We start from the raw sequence: 6,000 nt of genomic DNA, 5'->3' as shown, positions 1-6,000 counted from the left end.
TGGTATGTTGCCTTTGCTTGCATCCTTAGGTATTAGTACTGTTCTTCCTATTGTCATCCATGATGTCGGAGTGCCTCTCTTGATAATCTCATTCATCTGATTCACAATATACTGTTATTACTATTATTATTATTGTTACTATTATTACTATTGTTACTATAATTACTATTATTATCATTGTTACTATTAGTACTATTATTACTATTGTTACTATTATTACTGTGGTTACTAATATTACTATTATTACTATTAATAATATTGTTACTATTATTACTATTGTTACTATTATTACTATTATTAATATTGTTGCTATTTTTGTGTTGATTCTTTTGTTACGTTGATTCTATTGTTACTATTATTAATATTATTAATATTGTTACTATTATTACTATTGTTACTATTTTTACAATTATTACTGTTATTACTATTGTTACTATTATTACTGTGGTTACTATTAATACTATTATTACTATTATTAATATTGTTACTTTTATTACTATTGTTACTATTTTTACTATTATTACTTTTATTACTGTTATTACTATTGTTACTGTTATTACTGTGGTTACTAATAATACTATTATTGCTAATATTATTATTATTATTATTGCTATTATTACTATTGTTACTGTTATTACTATTATTATTATTGTTACGATTATTACTATTATTACTTTTATTACTATTACTACTTTTGTTACTATTGTTACTATTATTATTGTGGTTACTATTATTACTATTATTACTATTAATAATATTGTTACTATTATTACTATTGTTACTATTATTACTATTGTTACTGTTACTACTATTGTTACTATTATTAATATTATTACTATTATTACTTATTATTATTATTATTACTATAATTAATATTGTTAATACTATTACTATTGTTACTATTTTACTATTATGACTTTTATTACTATTATCACTATTGTTACTATTATTACTATTATTACTGTTATTACTGTGGTTACTATTAATACTATTATTACTATTGATACTATAATTACTATTATTACTTTTGTTACCATCATTACTATTGTCACATGAGAAAAAATAAGTAATTTAAATTCTAAACAAACAAAATATAATTATATAAAAAAACTATTTTAAATATAACTAAAATATAAGTTTTATAAAATAAAACTTGTACAAATGAATATAATCATGTTTTTGTGTTGCTCTCCATAATTACCATTACCAGTGTTTAGCCTCTTTTGGGACATTAGCTGCACATTTGGAATGCAATTTATAATTTCGTGCTCATTATTATAACAAATTAATTATATACTGTCAGTATAATGTATATTTAAAAATATTCAAAATGTTTACATTTTGTATACTCAACAAAATTTTAAAAATTCTCCAAACACTTTGTAGTACATGTATATAATGTATGTTCAGTCAAAATGATAGCGATCAATAATGTCCTTAAAGCATATTACTGTAGTAGTAGTACTTGCCCAAATAACCTTTCTCATAGCAGAGAAAAGAGTAAAAAACAGTAAGTAGCAGTAAAAGGGTTGCAATATTTCACCCGTTTGGCCTCTTCGACCATATTTTTTTCAGATATAATCACTTTCAGAGGCTCCTTTTATACAGTCCGTTTGAGAATAGCAGCTATTTATGGACTTCTTGTCAGAATTTTGAAAGCTATGTGCAAATGCTGACTAGGCATAGGGCAACACCTTTGCTGTGGTAACCTATCACCTTAATATTTGAAGAAGCCCACAATTTTGGTAAACATTAATTTGTCAAAATTCAAAGTTCTTCAAAATATCTGTTCAACTTCGAAGTCACATTGCAAAGTGTAAAGTTTACATAATTGTCTCTATCTCTTTTTTTATTCTAAGAAATAGAAAAAAAATCTTGGTATATATATATTGCTTCATTATTTTGGTTTCTCTGAATCTCACATTGGAAAAACCTATTTCAGCTTTGAAAACTCATTCAAGCTTATTTTGCAGAGAGTATGTTTACTGCTAGAAACCAGCTCTTTAGGAAATTCCATGATTAAAAGGAGTCTCGTAGAGGCATAATAAAATGACTGTTTTTCATGAGTTTGATGGTTCTGAAGACCACTGACATTGCTTGTATAAAGGTAAAACGTAGTTAGCGTAAATCCCAAAAATTAAAATTAACATAAAGTAGAAGGCATGAAATACAAAAATAAACATCTAAGCTTAAACAATACGATCCTTGTATATCGGACATACTCAACCTTTCGTTGTGACTCCAAGACATATGCATAGAGGCTCTCCTCTACTCTGTATAGTCTCTTTGCAAGATTGGATAGCTGGTCCATTATCACGTATGTTTGTGCAATGCGTATGCAATATTTTGATACGTTAAATCTGAAAGAGGGTAAAAACCAATGCATAAATTATGGTGAGGTAGAGGAATTTGTGATTTTCCAGCCGCTGACATCCTTTCGGGCTGTCCGGTGTGTTGTGTCTAAAATGAATAGGTAATTGAATCTCCTTTCTGCAGGCATTGTTGTCATCAAAGGGCTTAGTAGTTCAGGTTGTTGTGGGCAATATAGGTTCTCATGGAGATAATTTTGCACGGCTGATTTCTGATAGTACTGCATCTCGTGTCTTGTAGCGGGCGTAATAGCGTGTAAATAGCGTGTAACTAGCGGGCGTAATAACATTTATTGTCATAATTGGTAAGTTATTTGTGTGATGTAAGGATTAAAGGCATTACTTTATTTACGATGTAGTGAAGCTGTTATTATTATGCCTGGTCTGTAGGTGGCACAAATGGCGTAGCTCCTCAAGCGTAGCTCCTTATCCTGATAAACAACATCGGAATTGCGCGTCACGCCTACTTGTGCGTTTTCTAATGCGCTTCGCTTGAACAACACCTTAAATAGCAAGCGTATTTGACAAAGTACGGCAGCGTATCCGTAATTCAAATATTTATGAAACACTGCGCTAAGGCTGAAGTTCCGCTTGATTGCCTGGCAGCGCAACAATTCCGTTCGTAACCAAGCTGGTAGTATCGTAGAGCTATTACACATTCGGTAAGCAGATATTTAAGCTTTTACCTGATTTTGCCGAATTTAACAGAAATGATGCAGTTTGCATCGCAAACTTGGCATAATTTTATGCCTAACAACAATACTTTTAACCCCAATGTCTTATTAAAGAATAAGCTTATTTATTCACTTACTTTCTGCGAGTGTTATATAAACGAGTGTACTCACATGCGGTTGATGTAAAGAAGAAAGCTCTCCCAATCTCCCCACGCCTTTATACTCCTGTAACTTCTCGTACTTCCCGTAACCTCTCGTACTTCCCGTAACCTCTCGTACTTCCCGTGACCTCTCGTAACTACCTGTAACTACCATGACCTCGGGCATTAGCGTAGCCCGCGGCCCACCAGCTCGATTATACAACATGCCCTTTTTCTTTTCTTTTTTTGTATGGGCCACTAACCTTCCAGAAATACATTGGAACTTATTCATCAACTCACCTTGCTGGTGAAGTTTACCTTATGCTTTAACCCAGGTCTTCCTCCATCGACACCTCCTGCGTACCATCATCACTCTCGAGCAACCCGGGGCTGCTGTCGTACTCGGCCGCACTACTCTCCTTATCTCCTCCACCTCCTTCACCACCTCCGTGACCTCTGTCACCCCCACCGTGACCTCCTTCACCATCTCCGTGACCTCCGTCACCACCACCGTGACCTCCGTCAGCACCACCGTGACCTCCGTCACCACCACCGTGACCTCTGTCACCACCACCGTGACCTCTGTCACAACCAACACTACTTCCACCAACATCTCCAACACTACTCTCAACTGGCTCGGAAACTGGTAGTTGGGCCGATGACGACTCCTCAACCTCAGATTCCGCCCCTTCCGTCATGACCACGCTCTCCCAGTGGAGACGGGCCTAACAGGCATCCTGTGGGAAGTCTCCCCCTCGGCCGTAATCGGCTACTCAGGGGGTGGCGCCACAGAGCTAGGAATTGATATAGGCCCAGACCTATTCACCTCGGCCTGACCCTCCTCCGGTGCAAGCCTACCACCCGCAATCCTCCTCTGAACTTTGGCCAACTGCTCAATGGCCGCCCTGAATGCCTCTGCATTCTCAAACTCACTGACCGCTGCCCTGCGCTCGGCAGCCAGTCTGACCAACTCTGTCTCGAACTTCCTACGTACCTCCGCCTCCTCTCGCTCAATACTAGCGATCCTCTTCCGGCAACCTTCCATGTCCATCATCCCATCACTGGTCACGTCTGCTAAAAAAGAGCTCACCTTCCCCATAATGGGTACTGGTGCAGCAACTTGTCTAGCACCGCCACTCACCTCAGCATAACTCCTCACCTTCCTCTGAGGCGCTGGTACTTCCTCACTGCCCTTCCTTTTCCCCGCCTCCGTGCTCACTGGACCACCTGTACCTCTACGGGGGCATCCACTAACAGCGTGCCCGGTCTCCCCACACCACTGGCAGATGGGTACCTTGCAGTCCTTCTGCCAGTGTCCACTTCTCCCGCACCTCCTGCAAGCATTACCAGGGCAATTTACCGCCAAGTGATCTCGTTTAACTCTACATATCATACACCAAATCTTACCGCTACTGCCATATACTACAGGCTTCTTAGCCTCACTACCGTCCTTCCTCTCCCCCACTCTCTCCTCACTGCAATCCTTCTCCGGTCGTCCGCCACCACTAGCCTCGCCACCTGAACTGCTTGCCATTTGTGATCGTAGTTTTGATGGAATTTCTTTACAACAATCTGCAACATGGCAACCATCTTTTAACAACGGTTAATAGTAAAAACTATCTTTATCTAGCCGAGGTTTACTGACCCGACCACTCCTTGTAACAGTGCTTTTGGCTATTGCCCCTTCTCTAGTACCCTGCGAGGTTCGGGTATCTCGACTACTCACATCGGGATCCCCACTGGCTAGGCCACTTCCAACCGTGGCACCGAGTGGTTCCTCCGATTCATCATTTAAACCACCTATTCTCTCCCCGCCTACACCAGGCCTAGGCTGGTTGTCTACCCAGTGCTGCGTTTCACCTTCCTCACTATCCTCAAACAACTCACAGAAATCATTAGGGATGTTATGGTTAGCACCCTGACTACCGGTGTTAGTATCGTTAGAAGAACCCCAGGAGAGATTGTTATTAAGAGGAAAAAGATGTTTCCTATTTCTCCTGATCTCACCCGAACCAACACGTATCCAATAACTCTCTGGTGTACTGTCTCTCCTTACCACCGTACCTGCTGCTCCTGTGTCAGTAGGCGCTTTCACGTAGACAACCTGTCCTGGCTCTAATTCCGGCAATTTTGATACCCTATGCTGGATATCCCAACTACTTTTCAATTTCAACTTCCTTTCCCTTTCTCTACTTTCGAACTCCTCGTAATCTACTTCCCCTTTACTTCTCACACCCAAATTCGATTTAACCGCTCTGCCAAACATTAGTTCCCCGGGCGAGTACCCAGTTGACAAAGGGGTTGTTCTATTCACTAACAATGCCATCTCCTTATCCCGCTCTTTTCTCCACAAACTTTTCACTGTTTTAACTGCACTTTCTGCCAAACCATTACTCTGCGGATATCGAGGGCTATTAGTAATTACCCTGATACCGTACAAATCTGCAAACTTTCTAAACTCTTGACTATCATAACAAGGCCCGTTATCTGACCGCAGAATGCTAGGAATACCGAATCTAGCAAACACTTTCTTCATAACCGCTATTACCTCCCTAGATGTTTGAGCGTTGATGTGCAGTGCCTCAATCCACCTGGAATAGTAATCAACTATCAACAAATAAACTTGCCATCTAATACAAACACATCACTACCGAGTACTTCCAAAGGCTTTGTTGGCAACTCATATTCAACCATGGGTTGGTGCTTGACTGTCCCATGGATGATACAGGTATCACATTGCCCTATGAACTCATAGATATCTACGCTAACTCCTGGCCACCAGAAGTGGCACCTAGCTCTCCGACGACATTTATCAAT

The sequence above is a fragment of the Watersipora subatra genome, chromosome 8 (assembly GCF_963576615.1).
Source record: "Watersipora subatra chromosome 8, tzWatSuba1.1, whole genome shotgun sequence".
NCBI classification, from domain to species: Eukaryota; Metazoa; Bryozoa; class Gymnolaemata; order Cheilostomatida; family Watersiporidae; genus Watersipora; species Watersipora subatra.
The sequence above is the reverse complement of the archived record's forward strand: the minus strand, read 5'-3'. Positions refer to the sequence as shown.